This window comes from Chelonia mydas, chromosome 1, assembly GCF_015237465.2.
Source record: "Chelonia mydas isolate rCheMyd1 chromosome 1, rCheMyd1.pri.v2, whole genome shotgun sequence".
Lineage (NCBI taxonomy): Eukaryota > Metazoa > Chordata > Testudines > Cheloniidae > Chelonia > Chelonia mydas.
This window is the reverse complement of record NC_057849.1, coordinates 40,936,260-40,955,252: the sequence shown is the minus strand read 5'-3', so window position 1 is coordinate 40,955,252 and position 18,993 is coordinate 40,936,260. Positions and strand designations below refer to the sequence as shown.

General features: G+C 37.7%; 1 protein-coding gene across 8 annotated transcripts in view; it reads left to right on the top strand.

Moving 5' to 3' along the window:
* Positions 1-18,993, top strand: part of MICU2 (mitochondrial calcium uptake 2) — a 253,633-nt gene that overhangs the window by 120,922 nt on the left and 113,718 nt on the right. The window contains exon 1 of one of the 8 annotated variants that reach the window (XM_043530709.1): positions 10,888-11,188. The exons of the other annotated variants lie outside the window; for them this stretch is intronic. The gene's annotated coding sequence lies outside the window, so the exon portion shown is untranslated. Of the gene's footprint in view, positions 1-10,887; positions 11,189-18,993 lie in introns of those variants that run through there. 8 annotated transcript variants of the gene reach the window in all.

Here is an 18,993-nt window from a genome sequence, read left to right as displayed (position 1 = left end):
ATTGGCCATTATCTTTGAAAACTCATGGCAGTTGGGGGGTGATTGGAAAAAGGCAAATAGAGTGCCCATCTTTAAAAAAGGGAAGGAGAACCGGGGAACTACAGACCATCAGCCTCACCTCAGTCCCTGGAAAAATCATGGAGCAGGTCCTCAAGGAAACTATATTGAAACACTTGGAGGAGAGGAAGGTGATCAGGAACAGTCAACATGGAGTCACCAAGGGCAAGTCATGCCTGACCAACCTGATTGCCTTCTATGATGAGATAACTGGCTCTGTGGATATGGGGAAAGCAGTGGACTTGATATATCTTGACTTTAGCAAAGCTTTTGATATGGTCTGTCTCAGTATTCTTGCCAGGAAGTTGAAAAAGTATGGATTGGATGAACGGACTATAAGATGGATAGAAAGCAGGCTAAATTGTCAGGCTCAATGGGTAGTGATCAATGGCTTGATGTCTAGTTGGCAGCCGGTATCAAGCGGAGTCCCCAGGGGGGCTAGATTTGTTCAACATCTTTATTAATGATCTCGATGATGGGATGGATTGCACCCTTAGCAAGTTCACAGATGACACTAAGCTTGGGGGAGAGGTAGATATCCTGGAGTGTAGGGATAGGGTCCAGAGTGACCTAGACAAATTGGAGGATTGGGCCAAAAGAAATCTGATGAGGTTCAACAATGACAAAGGCAGAGTTCTGCACTTAGGATGGAAGAATCTCATGCACCACTACAGGCTGGGGACCAACCAGCTGAACAGAAGTTCTGCAGAAAAGGACCTGGGGATTACAGTGAATGAGAAGCTGGATATGATTCAACAGTGTGCCCTTGTTGTCAAGAAGGCTAATGGCATATTGGGCTGCATTAGTAGGAGCATTGCCCAACATATCAAGGGAAGTGATTATTCCCCTCTATTCAGCACTGGTGAGGCCACATCTGGAGTATTGTGTCCAGTTTTGGGCCCCCCGCTACAGAAAGAATGTGGACAAATTGGAGAGAGTCCAGTGGAGGGCAACGAAAATGATCAGGGGGCTGGGGCACATGACCTATGAGGAGAGGCTGAGGGAACTGGGCTTGTTTAGTCTTCAGAAGAGAAAAGTCAGGGGGGATTTGATAGCAGCCTTCTACTACCTGAAGGGGGGTTCCAAAGAGGATGGAGCTCAGCTGTTCTGAGTGGTGACAGATGACAGAACAATGAGAAATGGTCTCAAGTTGCAGTGCGGAGGTCTAGGTTGGATATTAGGAAACACGATTTCACTAGGAGGGTGGTGGAACTCTGGAATGGGTTACCTAGGGAGGTGGTGGTATCTCCATCCTTAGAGGTTTTTAAGGCCTGGCTTGACAAAGCCCTGGCTGGGATGATTTAGTTGGTGTTGGTCCTGTTTTGGATTAGATGACCTTCTGAGGTCTCTTCCAACCCTAATCTTCTATGATTCTATGAAAAGAAACCTACATTTTCTCTGTAAAGAGGAAGGCCACAAGCTGTAGCTCATGAAAGCTTATGCTCAAATAAATTGGTTAGTCTCTAAGGTGCCACTAGTACTCCTTTTCTTTTTGCGAATACAGACTAACACGGCTGCTACTCTGAAACTTAAGGCTGGTGGTTCTGTAAACACTAGTAAAAAGTGAAAGGTGATTACCACCTCACAGTCATCAAGAAAACACAGATTCTGTGTTCTGTAATGACTTAAGTTAATAAAACATTGTTAAATATTAATATTTCATTCACAAGACTTCATTTGAAGTCCGTTTCAATGCCTGAGAGAATTATCCTGAAGTCGCTATAGTTAAAAATGTTAATTTTCATTGCTATAAGGTCAGCTGAATTCCCTGGTCATTAATCCTTCTGAGATCCAAATTTTCGGAGACACAGCCTTTTCTTGGTTATGCCTGTAATTTGTACATAGTATTATGACTTTGTAAACATCTAATTTTCTCTCCTCTGTCACCCTTCATCATTTCTGTTTGCTGTGTTTCTCTTTCTAGAGCAGGGGTTCTCAAACTGGGGGTCAGGACCCATCAGGGGGTTGCGAGGTTATTACCTGGGGGGTCGTGAGCTGTCAGCCTCCACCCCAAACCCCACTTTGCATCCAGCATTTATAATGGTGTTAAATATATTAAAAAGTGTTTTTAATTTAAAAGGGAGGGTCGCACTCAGAGGCTTGCTATATGAAAGGGGTTACCAGTACACAATTTGAGAACCACTGTTCTAGAGGTTTTCAAACAGTTTGTTATGCATCATCCACAATGCTAGTGAAGCTATTGTTAACGTCATTTAAAAAAAAAATCATTTTTGAACACGGTCAGTTTACAGTGTGTATGGGATCTAAAATATCCCCCTCCAAATATTTGAAAATGATTTGAATAACTATATGTTCAAGCAGGTTCTCCTTCGCTATAATTTTGCATGAATTCCAGTTTATCCATGTGGACTTCTGGATTCTCAACACTATTCTCTACTTCTCAATCTTCTGAAAACAAAGCATTTCTGAACAGATGTGGTGTTTCATTCATTGTGTGGGCAAAATTATTTGCTTGCAATTTTTGGAAGGTTTGTCCCATGCCGTATTGTAAGTATTTTACAGGTTGAGACAAGAATGTTGGTAAAAGTGAATAACTGAATAATGGGGTTTCTAGTATTTATGTAAAGCTTTAGCAATTATTTTCTAGAAGACAGTGAATGGCGCAGAATCGTAATATGTATATCACATAGATTTCCTAGCGGCCTCTTTTAATCCTTTCCTTTCCCCGTGTGATCCTTTTGTCAAGTAAAAATGTTTTAATTTTCAGACTGAGGGAAAAATTTATGTAGGTAAAAAGTTTAAAAAAATAATCAACAAAGACGAGAAAAATTATGTCTGCTTTTTAGAAAATGAAATGCATTTTAAGACATTTAAAAGTTTTACATCATGCATTGCCCCCCAGATCACTCACTCCCACAGAAAACAAATCACTTATTTGGAAGTGAAGTTAGCAGCTTTATAGAGAAATAAATATAATTTTACAACTTAATTATAGTATAAACATTACCTAAAACAAAGTAATTTCAACCACACAAGTTATTTTTGTATCAGTCTTATAAGACATTTGAATGTTTTTTCTGCTCCCTGTTGGGACCAGTCTAAATCCTCTGAACATAACCTTGACTCTTGTACCAAAGATCTTAAATTGTTAGCCTTCATGTTTTTATAACATGTTTAAATCTTCATAAAAATATCCTTAAGAAAGTGATTCCACTTTCCATTTACTTCTGCCTGTAGTTGAACTCCCTGATTAATTTACTACTATGGAGATTTTACCTATTAGTGTTAGTTCACTGTCTTTAAAAGTGAAGAATTTCACACTTTTCCAGTGTTTTTTAACGCGTTATATGACAGATACTGTAGTCGTAGATTGTTATGGCAATGGCATCAGTTCACTCTACATCATTATGCCACCTTTTTAAAGTATGAGGCACTCTAAAAAATTAATAAATCATGTTAGTATAGCATGAGTAATAATGGGGTTTAACATGCCAGTAGCCTTATTTCAGAGAAAGAGTGTTATAAACTTCAGTGCACACTGTAAAGTATTTTTTATATTTTTAAAAATTTAGTATCAATTCCATTGTTTGTGATACGTCTTTAGAACCCTGACCGTACTAAGTTTTTTTTTCCACATTAATTTTGGTTTTTTCCATTTATATATATTTTTAACTTACAAAATGTCACAGTTCTAAAAAGAGAAAAACTTGGAAAACATATTTTTCCTGTATTGTTTTTGCTGTGCAGCGGTAGACACAAATACACAAAGCTTCTGAGAGGAGCATATTAAAAAAAATTGAAAATTATTTGGTAGGATGTCCCTTTTTAATCAGCATGAGGTCCTGCATTAGGCATGAAGGAAAATGCTATTTTTGTCATAGAATCATGGAATATCAGGGTTGGAAGGGACCTCAGGAGGTCATCTAGTCCAATCCCCTGCTCAAAGCAGGACCAGTCCCCAACTAAATCATCCCAGCCAGGGCTTTGTCAAGCCTGACCTTAAAAACTTCTAAGGAAGGAGTCTTCTAAAACAGAAGAAAATATTGTACAGTAGTAATGTGTCCTTGACTTCTCAGCAATGTGCTAGCTGTCACATTTTAGATATTAATCATTACATGTTCTTAGTGGATTAACATTATTTGAGAATCACACCCGGTACCTGTGGGCACATCTTAATTATTTTTATTTTAAGAATTGAATTTTGTGTTTCAAATGAAATAATTTGCAGCAAACATCTGTGTAACTGCCATGAAAGATATGTTGTCTTCAGGGAAGATTTCTCTGTAACTGTCACCCTTTCAGCTCCTTTACTGTGAGTGCAGTTCAACATTTGTAAGATCACTTTTCACTACAAAGACACTCATAGTCACCTACCAGGGGTGCTGGAAGTTTTTATAGTGCAGGTGCAAATGATGGAAACCATGTATTTGGTTTTTGTTACTACTACTTCAAGCTGTGCCCCCAGCATCATTTGTCACCTACCATGATTAATTGTGTCATTGCTAAATACACATCTGGACTAAGACAAGAGCCTTGAACGTTGAGGTCCAGATCTTGTGGCTAATGCTGCAACTGAATTTTGGGACCATAAAGAACTGGGGTCCAAAGATCAGCCTTCCACAGTGCATTGAGCATACCAGGAATCTGTCTGCCTCTGTGGTGAGTAAGCTCAGGGTCAACTTTCACAAGGAGTTGAGCACCAGCCAACAAAGCTCAGCCCTAGGATTCAACAGCATTTTGGAGCCACCTGGGTTTTTCCTCATTCATGTGAGAGATTTCAGGAAGAAACCCCTGAAATTTGAGTGGGTTCAGAACAAGCTCCTGTTGATCTTAAACTACCCCTGTTGCAGGTCAATTGTAAATAAGTGCTTCTCTTTAGAGACAAATAGAAAACCAGATAAGGTACATGACATATGCTTTTAAGATTTTTATCATCTTATTTTTCAATCTATTTGAGTGTGATGGTAGCTTTTTAGAGCCTACACAAATATTACTTTCTATTTTCTTCAGTTTGAATTGCATGAAATCCCATTCATAGAACCAGTACGTAAATTAATTCTTGCAGTGCAAAGAAAACGAAGCCACAAAAGATTCTCTGCATTTGGGGTGCTGCCTAGTCAGATTAGAGAAGTATCTGTCCCAGAGTCCATTGGTTCTGAAGTCCATGTGGTTATATTTGGTCAGCAGACACTGTGTGTCAGTCTGCGCTACAACTGAAAAACAAGATATAGTTCTCGTAATGCAATCCCACCATTGTGCTGAATAATAAATCCCTGTCAGAGCAAGCACAAAGTATGTAGGTTAAAAATTGACAGATTAAAGGATATGCATTTTAATGTCTAATTATATTTGGCACACTGCATATTGGTATGAGCTGATATGGAAATCGAAGACTGTTTCTACTTGTATCTTTCTGTAAGGCACTGTGTATTTAGTCACTGTTTAAAACATTTTGGATGTGCAAACATGTTAGCTATAGTGCTTATAAATGACAAGTATTCTGATAAGTGTTTTGAAAATATGCAAATGACGGCTTGTCTGAGGGCAAGCTAGAAGTTTCCTTCAGAATGCTTCCCTCAAAGTATGTAGATTGTAAAATGTCATACATGTATCATGGCTCTTCAGAAATGTTGTTGGCATATGGTGAATATGTGGTTTACAGAGCTATTGGAAATATGAATGATGGTTCACTGAGTTACTGCATTATTATTTAAAAATGTTTGTAAAGAACCACTTTCCCAAGATCTTTCTATTGAATGTTGTGTCACTTTTCCCTCTTTTACTATCACTGTAATCTACTCTTGTCTCACTGCCAACACTGCTAACCTCATTTACCATGCCTTAATTAGCGCTCACCTTCATTATTGTAGCTTTCTTATCTCTGGCCTCCCGTCTTCTCACCACTGGCATTTAGGCACCATCTCATTAAAAATGTTTTTAACAAATTTGTTCTTGCAACCCCAACCCTCTACTCTGAAACCCTTCACTGGTTTCTTGTCTCTTATTTCAACAATTTCATGTTCTTTACCCTTACCTGTTCATCTCTATCTTTAACTCTTTCATTGTCTCCTAATCCCGTGCCTTCTCTCTTTACTCCTTTGAATCCTAGCCCCTTTACCATCTTCTCTCAGCCTTGGCTTTGGATGTTCATTCTTTAGGATCTCTGTGCTTAGACCAGTCTCCTGTTTTCTTTCCATCAAGTACCCTGTCTTCTACCTCAGATTCTTCCTTGAAATATACTGCTTCTGGAGTGGCTAACTGTGCCAAACTATCCATTCTACTTTGTATTTAGCTGTGACACTGTAAGGTTATATCTTCACTACAAAGATAAGTCTACCTATGTTATGTCGTCTTACAGCCACAGCATTAATTACTGTGGTGGCTGATGTCCACACTACCCTCCTTGGGTCAGTGGTACTCATCATCACCAGGAGCGCTTCTACCGACCTAAGAAGGGGCAGTGTGAAGAACTGAGAGCCCAGTCTTTCAACTCTGCTGGTAGCTCCCTGCTGGGAGGCCGGCTGCCTCACAGCTGATGTAAGGAACCACTGCATCAGCCAAACAACGCCGACATAAGACCTACACCTCTTGTTGAGGTGGTTTTATTATATTAGCATAGCAGGGGAGTTACGTCGGCAGGAGGAGCATCTCCACTGTTTTGTTGATAAAATTGTGTAGTGTAGACAAGGCCTGAGTACCTTTTCTAGACCTGAAGAAGAGCTCTGTGTAGCTCAAAAGCTTGTTTCTCTCACCAGCAGACGTTGGTCCAATGAAAGCTATTACCTCACCCACCTTGTGTGTCTGCTTCTGTGGTTCTTTCCTGTCTGGGTCTCATCAATAATCTGTCTGTCATAAGGCTGCCTCCCACTGATGTCAGTTAGAATTTTTTCTTTGACTTCCATGAGAATAAGATTCAATATTGACAGTAAAAGCTTTTGAAGCTATGAAGCACTATGTAAATGGATAACACTATGCAAATTACCTTCTTTAAATTGCAGAAGTGCCCAAAAGGAAATGTGCACTTTCTGAAGGAAGAAAGACTCAGCCCCTGCCCTGAGGATCATGTGATCAAACTGAGTTGTGACATTCCTGACAGAATAAAATACAAATCTGAACACAGGGGGCCAGATTCTCAGGCCCAGCTCTTTCTGCGCTGCACAAAGCAGGTGGAAAGCTATCATAAACGGGCAGATGAGGATTCTTCCAACAGTGGCAAATTCTCATGTGGCATAGAGCCTCAAGCACAAGGAGTCCCAGGATTACAAGCACTTTTCTCCCCAGCTCCCCCCAGCTGCTCCCAAGTATAAAGTCAGTATGGCTGAGAATCTGACCTAGTATGTCAACTGAAAAGTTATGGAGAAGAAAGTTTTCTTCTAAAAATATTTGCTCAGTTTTTCAGGTCCCTGTATCAGTTTCATGCCTGTAGTTCGGTCCTTGGGTATATTCATCGCTATAGATAGATATTACTGTACTAGCATAAAAATAAGTGCTCTGAAGAAAATTAGTATCATTTCTCATGTTAACATGCAGGGATCTAAAGCAGAATACAATCTACATGAAGTAGATACAATACATTTTCCACTTGTCCACTGACTGGTTATTTTAATACAGACTATTGAGCTTTCTGAGAGAACTCAAAACATCTATTTCATGTGTATGTTGCCTTTGAGGTGTTTATATGACTTTTTTCTGTTCTGTATATATTTAGTACTTCTAAAAACGTGAGTGCAAGCAATGTACTGTTGAGGTAGTGTAATGTATAAGTAGTGCAGTGTGATAACTTGCAAGTTGAAGTGTAAATGTATGATTTTTAAATTAGTTGATTCTGTGTCTTGTTAGAACTTATAGACCCTGCGTGCCTTTATTATATTTTCTTTATGGATTTATTTTTTGCTTCCTATTTTGCCTTCAGTTTATATTTCAAGAACGCTTTGAAGTGAGCTGTAGCTCACGAAACCTTATGCTCAGATAAATTGGTTAGTCTCTAAGGTGCCACAAGTACTCCTTTTCTTTTTGCGAATACAGACTAACACGGCTGTTACTCTGAAACATTTCAAGAACCATTAGGGTGACCAAATGTCCTGGTTTTATAGACAGTCCCAATATTCGGGGCTTTTTTTTATATAGGTGCCTGTTACCCCGTGCCGATTTTTTACACTTGCTGCCTGGTCAAGAATGATCTAATCAAAAGCAAAGATCACTGGATTTGAACTGTAGAAATTAAAAAGTTTTGAACTGAGGCTTACTGATGTACTGTTGCCCTTATTATTACTTATATTGTAGTGATACCCAAAAGCCCCAAATCAGGATTGAGGTCTCCTTGTTCTAGGCACTGTATAAACACATGGGAAGTCCTGCTCTTTGCACCAAAGTGTTTACAGTCAAAGACCAATGAAATGCAAAGAGTGAGAGAGAGATTTACAATCCAAATATATACATATTTTATAGAGGTATTTTTAGGCACAAAGATATAAATACATAATTATCCAACTGCTGCCTCCAACTTAGTCAGCATTAATTATAGTCATCACAGCAGATATGTCTTTTATGTAAAGATTTGAAGAAGGAGAGGATAGTGGCTATCTGTTTTCTTTAATAGGAACTGGTCCATCTAAACTGCCCCCTACCATTTTGAAGTAGTTATGTCCAGCAGTGCTAAGAGACCTTGGATACTACGCCATCTCAGTCTTAACAGTGTTTGGTTGGTTGTAGACTTCCATTAGTAGCCCATTCTGTACCCAATAATCCTTTCAGTGAAAAGTCTTTCAATATTCTATTGATTTCATTTTTGTAATTTGTTAGGGCTTTAATATTTTGAACTCACAAGTTTATGGCAGTACAATAGTAGTGTTTTAAATTTCAAATTGTTAGACATAGTAATCTTAATAGCTGTAACCTTTTCAAATGGAAATAAATTTTATTTTTTTCTGGTTGGTCACTGCCCAGTCTTGCAATTTGAGCTCTTCGATCAAACCAGAGAAATATAATGTGGAAATGAAATCATATGGGTTAATTCACTTCAAACTAACATTTTGCTTGTGATCTGGTCCTTTTGATTTGGTATTGGTTTTGGTATTTTGATATATTTGAATGAGTCTATATGATATGTGGCTCAGATTTTTTATTGTGAAAGCATGAGCTTTTCCTTTTTTAGCATATATATTTTTAGCAGGATGGACTGATTTAAATCAGTGATGTAACTCGCTGATTTTAATCAGCAAGCAGAAAACTTTAATATAATGATGCATTTCTTATTTATTAGATTAATGTTTTGCTTGTGATTTGTGTCAAGCTTTATTTAGATGAAAATTCATATTCAGTTAAAAATGCACAAAACATTTTAAAATGTTTATTAGTAAAATAAAACTTAAACGTACTAGGTACATAAGAAATAAAGTTTATCAAAACCTGTTCTGAATTTAAAATTTAACAGATCTATTAAACAAAGGACATATTATCTATAGTTAGTAAATTGAACTGATTGTTTCGGGTTACCATGTCCTCCAAGATTTTAGAACTAGTAGATCTCATCCTCTCACTTAGGTTGTTATCCATAGACTGGAAGAGGAAAACAAGCTTTTTTGCTTTTTCAACTACAATTGGTTTCTTATCTTTGAATGAACTAGCATTAAACTCAACTAGTTGAATAAAAAATTCTCTCTTTACTTGCAGAAGAGGCTACTGCTATCAATAGTGGTTTACTCCTTCAACAAACTCTGGTTCCTTAGCCAGTGACTTAGCCAGTGACTCCCATCAGTTTAGTGATATGACTTTATTTAAAACTTGGCCACAAACATATACTGCTTAATGTTACTTTTTAAATTTAATTTAAATTATTTTATAGATTATAGTAATCTTAGGCCTTAACGTAAATTGTCAAACTTATTTAAAATTAAACATGAATTATTTTTTTAAAATAAACCCATATTTAATTTAAATACAAAAATTGAAGATAAATAAAAAATCAGATTTTAATTTTTTATCGACCTTGATATTTACTTTTTAAAATGTTAGTATCTTATAAAATACATTTAGTAACTTACATGTGTGTATCCTGAGTATTTCTTGTCTGAAACCTTCGTTCGTCATCTGTGAAGTTTTAAATTTTTAAGCCTAGGGACTTCAGGCTTTAATTTCTCATTCTGTGTATTCATACACTAAATGTGTCAAAACTTGCAGCACAAATTGAAGATCAATTAAGTTTTTGGTTTTAAATCTAGACTTTAAGACTTCCATATCTTGATAATTTCAAATTGGATTTGGTTAAATTTGATGTACAATAGTGACACAAGTGAACTGCATAGTTTTCATCAGACTCAGAAATCTGAAGTGGACAAGATTTACTAAATTTGGGGATGGATTAAGCATGAAGTCATGGATCCATCCCCAGTGCTACAAGGCGGCCTGCTTGCAGCAGCTCGGTTTAAACTGGACACAGACTATGAACTTCACTCTTCTTGACTTATGCCTAAAACAGCACAGTTAACGGAGCAGTCATTGTACCCTGCCAAATCTGCTGACATCCATGTGGGAGGAGGAAAAGAGAAACATTCCCCTCCTTATTGTGTCTGAGGGGAGGGAGAAAACAGCTTATGGCCCTCTCATTGTATCCAAAGGGGAGGGAAAGGAAAAGAGGACTCAGAGCTTTCCCTCAGTGAGGGGTTGAGGATAGAGGGGAAAATGAGTAAGTGAGGAGAGAGGGTGTATAGAGGTTTCAGAGTAGCAGCCGTGTTAGTCTGTATTCGCAAAAAGAAAAGGAGTACCTGTGGCACCTTGGAGACTTATTTGAGTATAAGCTCACGAAAGCTTATGCTCAAATTTGTTAGTCTCTAAGGTGCCACAAGTACTCCTTTTCTTTTTGGTGTATAGAGGGGTGAACTGATAAGGAAAGGAAGAAAAGGAGACGAAGCTGGCAAAGCGGAAGAAGAGCTGGAGAGAGGACAGATGTGAACCCAGTGTGGAAGGGAACAGAGTGAAGAAGGAATAATGTTCTTGGAGAGAAAATAGATTGAAAAATTTATATTATTGAACATCACAGAAAAACTGGACTGAGGGGAAAATGCATAGAAAAAGGTGATAACACACCAAGATACTGCACTGTGTGCAAGGGAAGGAAAAATAGAGAAGAAAGGAAAAAGAAACTAACAACAGATGCAAGGGAAGAAGCACAGTACGTTTATTTTAAAAATAGTTTGGACTAAAATATTCTACTCTCTATATGCACATGTGTTGTGCACATATTTAAGTCTTCCCTGGTATGCTATTTGTACTCTACTGTCATGAGCACAACCTTGTTAACTCTTGCTTTTAGCTCATTTTTTCCATTGCACTTACTACACATGTATTTCAAAATTACTTTTCAAAAAGATACATAACTGGTTTTTCTTTACCAAATAATATATATAATTAGGACAGGTGTCACAGATCCTAGCGAGTGTCCCTTCCTAGCCACCCATGAGGATTGCTGTGAGGGGAATCTAAGATTCTGTGCTCTGGATTCCCTGGGGTGTTTTAGGCTCCTGGAGCCTGAATGGAATCCAGCCACTGCCCCAATCTCAGGGTCTCTAGGCACATTCCCAGGGAGCAGACATTCTATCTGACATCCCCATTGTGAGTGTTGGAACCTGCTGTCCGGCCACCTAACTGTCTGGGCACCACACTGACCCTTCAAACTCCTCAGTACTTGAATATACCCCTCTCCCAGAACTCCACTCCCAAAGGTGTGAAGCTTCTGGTTTACATTTAACTACCTCATGGGCATGCAGTAGTTGTGAAGTGTCAACAAAAACATGTTGTTTTGTTCAGTCTATCCCTTTATACTCTTTACTTAACAGATAAAGCACAGGAAAGTACAGATCATAATCCTAAATCCAATATGTCCCTCACTAGGTCACCCTTCCTTTGGAAGGGGATCATCTGTGTTATGTCAAGCAGACAGGCAGGGTTCTCCACCACACTTGCCTACCCTGCCCCGCCCCGCCCCTGCAGGAGCCTCCCTCCCTCATCTTAGTCTGGTGCAAAATGGCTCTCAGTTCCCCTGTGTGAGTCCTTTTATAGACTCCTCTTGGGGTCACCTGCTTCTTTTGTTCTGATTTTTGGTAATTTTCCATTTCTCGCAAACCTCCCTCCCTTCTGACAAGAGGAAGAAGTGTCTTCTCCCAGATAGAATAAACCTGTTGTCCCACTGTGTTTTACTTTGAATAGATTATAGTTGAGTGCTGTCATATCTGGCCTGGCAGAGACATGGCACAACCCAGCTAACTCATGGGGGATTCACATGAGTGCTTTCCTTAAGACTGTAATTTCTTGATACAATTTCATAAAATCATCCAAAATTCAGAAGTGGTAAAGATAGAATCCCTAATTCATCACAACGTCATCCTCCATACAGAAAGAAAATTAAACAAAAATAATAGTACTGTGGGTCCTGTTCAGCCACCTGAGAGCCAGGTTGCTGATACAATCCAAAATACAAAAGAAAACCCATGCATCCAAATAAAATTCATTAGGTTAAGCAGTTTTATTGCACAAATTTCAAACTAACTTGAAGAGGAAAGAACATTAATGGAGAAATTGCTGCCCTTAAGCATTTCTCAATGCAAGCAACAGACCATAGCTTCTGAAATAATGCTCACAGTGTCCAATAACTGCCTAACAGCTGATCCACTGCCATGTCAACAGTAGGGAAAACACTTGCATCATTGGTGGGTTCTTCTGACATCATTCAAGTCTAATTCACCATTAACTATTGTAGCTCTACCATTAAAATTCTCAAATTAACATTCAAGGTCTGACTTAAAACTACAAAAGCAACTAAATTCATAATTAAGAATGAAACTCCATCCTTAATTCATTCAGTTGTGCCATGGTATTGTAGAACATATGGTATGTGTGGGAACACCCACTGTTTGAAGCCATTGCTGTATCTACGTGCAATTGAACAAGCTAAGGATGGAATTTCAGACAGTAGAACCTCAGAGTTACAAACACCTCGGGAATGGAGGTTGTTCGTAACTCTGAACAAAGCTTTATGGTTTATTCAAAAGTTTACAACTGAACATTGACCTAATACAGCTTTGAAACTTTACTACGCAGAAGAAAAATGCTGCTTTTGACCATCTTAATTTACATAAAACAAGCACAGAAACAGTTTACTTACCTTGTCAAATCTATTTTTAAATTTCCCTTTTTTTTTTTTTTAGTAGTTTGTGTTTAACATAGTACTGTACTGTAGAGTGTTTGCTTTTTCCTTTTTCTTTTCTTTTCTTTTTTTTTTTTTTTGTCTCTGCTGTCTGACTGCATACTTCCGGTTCCAAATGAGATGTGTGGTTGACTGGTCAATTTATAACTCAGGTGCTCATAACTATGAGGTTCTTCTGTGGTTCTTTGTAGTTTAATTTCTTCTTCTATGAGCCTCTTAAAGACCAAAAAAAGCCCAAGTTGATCTAGCAGTCATTTTTTATTATGTTTACAAGAGCATTTTTAAAAATAGTAATAGATCTTTGTTACTGTTAGTCTTTTGAGTAAATCTGAATTTTCTATCCTATTTATTATGAGTTTTGGCTGCTGTGTTTTATTCATAGGTGTTTATATACCTAAACTCTATTCCTTTTAAGTTGCCACTTGGATCCACTTATCCACTTATTTGTCATTATTTAATCCTATTTTGAAGATGATCTACAAAGAGGGGGGAAATGGGTTGTTCCCCCTTTTGCTTATTTATGATGTATAAACACTTGAAAGCTGTGGAGGATTTTTATTATTGTTGCTGTCATCGTTGTTTTTCAATTAAGGTGTTTTTCTGCTTTTTTTCCTTAGAAATGTCAGGAATGTTGAGTCTTACCATCCTTTTTTGGTTGAAGGGCTACTTGGATGACTCAGGAAAATATACTGGGAACCCTTTCAGACCTTACTTGAAGTGGGGGAGGTGTTGAATCCTTAACAAAGAGAGGTTTTTCTCCAAGTATGTGTGTTTAGTTGGTGTTAGCAAAAAAACAAAGTTTTAAATTATATAAAAATTACATCACCCTCGTGACAAACGTTGGTGATTAGACCTTTGGTAACGGCTAGCTCAGTGAAGCTTTCTGGGGACTAATCTAAGATAACAATGGTAGGTTGAGAAAAGCAACCAACAGAGGGGTGAGTGTTAGAATGTTCGATGTGATTAAAGGGATGGTGGCTACCGTTTAGGACACAGGTTTACAATTTAGGTGTCTTACAAAACCTCATCCTGCTCCTGGATGTCTGGGTAGAAGTTCTGGCCAAGAGTGTTTTTTCCATCCAAGTTTGCCTAGAAAAGCCTGACAGTTTATTTTAGGTGCGGATTTTGCTGCAGTTGTTAATGACTTTGTCCCACTGAGATGACACTGCTGTCAGGGCTTTGGAGTGGAGCCCAGAGCTGGAGCGCAGAGCAGTGGAACTGCAGGTTTTTGCCCGGAGCTGGAGCGGAGCTGGAGCACAGAAAATCTTGACTTTTCAACTGCTCCAGTTTTTTTTTTTATTTTCAGTCCAAAATGAATGATATTTAGCAAGAAAGTCCTAAAGGTGCCAAAAAGTTTCAGATTGCATAACAATTGATATTAACATCTACTTTACCACTTTACGTAATATGTCACAGGTATTCTCACTTCAGCCAAAATCAAGATTTAATGTACAGATACAAAATTACAAAGTTTTTTGGAGATATGTTTTATTAAAGAATCAGATAATTATCAGACATCTGACAACACTGCAGACTGCTCCCACCCTTGTGCCAAGGTTAGGCGAGTACGTACTCACGTAGATTAGTTAGATAGATTAGTATGTGTTGATACTACTTTTGTAAGGGTTGATCAACAAGACGCGCTGAGTGCTGCGATTACGGAAAAGTGTGAGGCAAGACGCAACATTTAAGATATCTCAAACAGGTATATTGCAAAAAAAAATAATGTTTTTGTTTATTGATATATTAAGATATCGCAAGAGATTAACCACTTAAGCTCACTTCTCACACGGGCTCCCGTTACCGGTACATTTGTTCATTTGTACATGTTCCCATATCACTCTCGCGGACTTATTTTGTCATCTGTTCAATGGTCTTTTGGTAATGTTGTTTGTAATTTAAATTTACTGAAAAAGGTCACGTGCAGCAGGCATATAAATATACAGTAAACATTTTTGCATAAATTAGGAATGATTTTTGTGATATATTCAGAGTGATTGGAAAAAGTCCAACACAACTTTGGGGGTGAATCCGTAGGTCATTTTAAGAAAAAACGTTTCTGTGAACACATGTCCTAAAATTCTTCCTAAGGGAGCTACAGTCCCTTCAAGGAGGTGATGAAAAGTTAATTTCTGATTAATATCTCAAAAATGCTTTAATATAAAGTAATGAAATTATGTCTGTGTCTCAGCATTAGTATGTGCTACCATACTACATTATCCAAAATTATTTAAACCATAGGTGTCCCGAACTGGCTGTTGGTCATTTTTATTTCATATTTCAAGAAAGGTTTGTCGTCGACTGCCCCTGGCTACGAGCGGTAATATTATGTTCCATAATAAGTTGTTAATTTTTGGTGGTTATTTATTATTACGTTTAAAATTTATGGTTCCAAAGTTGAAAAATAAGTAATAAATAAAATTGTTTGTATCATTCTAAGCAAATTAAAATTTTTAAACAGTTTTCTCGGAAACAGTTAATTATACAAAATAAGAGTACCATTTTAATGCATGTTTTAGCATTAAATCATATTCCAGGGTCGTATCTGTTAAATAGTCAAAGATTTAAAAAATATTAAATAAAATTGGCCCAGTGCCCCCCAGTTCACAACGCCTGTAGTTAAAATAATTTTATTTGAATGATGTTGTATGATAGAACGTTGGAAATAAACTTTAACGGGAAAGCGGATTCAAATTGCAAGCACAGTCCTCTTAGTAAAGAGAGCAAATTTTCTGAAATATATTTTTCCTTCATCAGGCTGGAAACATTATACAAGATGGAACCTGTTGTTTGCTCTATCTTGTATAATCTATTCAGGCTGATGAAGCAAAAACATATTTCCAAAAATTTGCTCTTTCCTAAAAGAACTGTGCTTGCAATTTGAATCCGCTTTCCTGTTAAAGTTTATTTTCAACCTTGTAAAGTGTAGCCTCATTACTTCCCAACAATTAATGTTGTAGAACAGCGATAGCACATACTAACGCTACGGCACATACCAAATTTCATTAATATATCTCTGTTAAAGCATTTTTGAGATATTAATTAAAAACTTGGAATATATTTCGAATATTTTTACTGCAAAATTTCATAAGAAAAACTAACTTGCAATTTATACATAAAATTTATATTAATTATGTATATTAAAAATACTTCTTACTTAATTAAAACTGCAAGAAACGTTTTAAAATATTAAAATATACTTTAATAATAATTTTGTTTAAAAAGAAAATGTGATCCAGAAAATCCAAAATAAATTGGAAGTACCTTAAGTGGTTAAGGTATACAAGCAGGTACATTATAAAAAAAATGTAATGCTTTTGTTCATTGCTTTTCGAAGATCATAACAAGAAACATTTAGATGCGGTGGCAGCACAAGAAGATTTGGCCATGGCTTCAACAAAAAAAATCACATCTGCCCCCCATGACTGATAGCCAATTTACGGAAAAGGATCTCAACAACATATTTACCTTTGAATTTGAAAAGCCCAAATTTGGGCTTTTGGGAAAAGCAAAGAAGAAATTGGCAACATGCAAGGTGGAAAAGGAAGTGAATGGCGAACTCAAACCATGTAGCTTCAAGACAAGTGAAGCAAGTGCCATGAAAAGTTTCAACCTTTGGCGACATGTAAAACGTAACTATCCTGAAAACTATGTGGCTCTGGTTACAAAAAAGGACCAGGAAGATGAGGCAAAACAGAAAGTTGACACAGCTAAACGACGTTCATCTGGCTTTTTGAAAACTCCTGGAGAAAAGATTTTTTACAGAGCTTCATCTGAAAAGAAACCCAAAATTGAGCAAACAAAACTTGACTCATATTTGAAGTCCTCAAAGGTTACAGTCACCATGGATGCCAATACTTTCCGTGAAGGGCTGACGGAAATGGTTTGCTTGAGTTCAACACCTTTCACTTCCTTCAGGCTAAAGAACAAAGGATTCCAAAAAATTGCAGGTGAAATGGGTCGGCAGCTTGGCGTTTCAACGGGGCACGATGTGGTTCGTCATTTAGTTGTCAGCACAGCTGAGTCTGGTCGTCAAGAGCTCAGGAAAGCTTTGGAGCAAAAATTGTGCTACCTGAAAATGGATGCGGCAACCTGTGGAAACAGAAATGTCCTTGCAATCAATGCTCAGAACAAAGACAGAAAAGATAAAGCTGTGGTAAAAACCTTGGACATAATCGACACTGAAGGGTGTCACACTTCTTCATACATGAAAAGTCAAGTAAGAGCTATTTTAGAAAAATTTGGGATCAGTGAAATGCAAGTGCTGAGCATCTGCGTTGACAATGCGGCAAACGTTACGTGTGCCGTCAAAATTTCAGCGAGGAAATGAAGCCATGTCTACCTCTGAGAACAGGGATGTGGACAGAACTGAAGCTATTTTGCCTGAAGAAGGAACTAAAGGAATGGATGAAATCGAACTTAACATGGATGCTGCTCTGCAATGGATTAATGACCCTAGCCTCATACTTCCAACATGGCTTCATGAGGATGACTCAAAAGTCCAACTGATGGGGTGTGGTATTCACACTCTTCAGTTGGCAGTCTGGGATGGACTGAACAAAGAACATGCGAAGAAATTTCTGGCAAAAATTCGACAAGTCATTGTCAAACTACGAACCCCAAGTACTCAAAGTGTTCTGCTTGATCTACATGGGATAACTCAATCATTGGATACTATGACTCGTTAGGGTTCAACATTTGCGATCATTGATTGACTTCTTGTTTTTCAATCTTACTGTGAACAAGTGTCTGCTGCTGGAACAAGAGAATTCAAGTTAACAAAAGCTGAATGGGACAAAGGGAAGAACCTGTGAGACCTCTTGGCAAAGCCAAACCAAACAACCATGAATCTTCAAGCTGTCAGTGTAACCCCGGGAGTTGTAATGAAGGAATGGCTAAAACGGTCAAAATTCTTGCAAGAAAATGGTGGACAAATTGCAGAAGGAATTCTATCCTCCATGCAGAAACGCGAAGAGAAGCTTTTTGACAATATTCATTTCCTTGCTGGAGTTCGTTGACCCACGGTATTGGATTCTTCTTACCTCAAGAGAAATACCAAAGGCAAAGGAAGGGCTCCTTGATATTGCTCGACTACTCAAAAAACAAAATCTATTGCTACATTTGAACTCTGCGAAAGAGGTTGAAGAAAACGAAACACAACAAAAGGAGTCATCAACAGTTGAATTTGCTGTTTGGAAAGTTCACATCCTTCAGAAATAGCAGGCTGTTCTCAAACTTCCGTCTCCACTCTGAACTTGTTCGAGCGTCCATCCCTGAGACATCTTCAGCCATCACAGGCAAATGGAGATAATTCAAGCACCAATTCTTCACAAGATGATGCCTTCGAAAAGGAATTGGATAAACAAGAAAGACGCCGGCGAGTTTCTGCGATTCATAATTGTAATGAAGCATTATTTGAGAGAAACTTTCAGGAAGATTGTGAGGCGATGGAGTCTATTGGTAGGCTAAAAGTTAAGTCTGTTTTTGAGGCCATTCACAGCTACCCACACCGCTGCCTGTAGAATTGTTTCGAGCATGCCAACAACTCAAGCTAGCATAGAGCGACTGTTTTCGGCTTTAAAGTTAATTTTAAATTATTTGCTGCAGGCTATGAAAGACCACTTGATTGCTGCAATACTTTTTTAGAGACTGAATTATGAATGATTCTAGTTTGTATCATTGTTGATGGCATTTAAATTGTTTTAAAAGTCTGAATTAAAATAATGTTTTTTCAAAATTACAGTGTGCACTTTTTTATTTAGTTAAAAATTAAT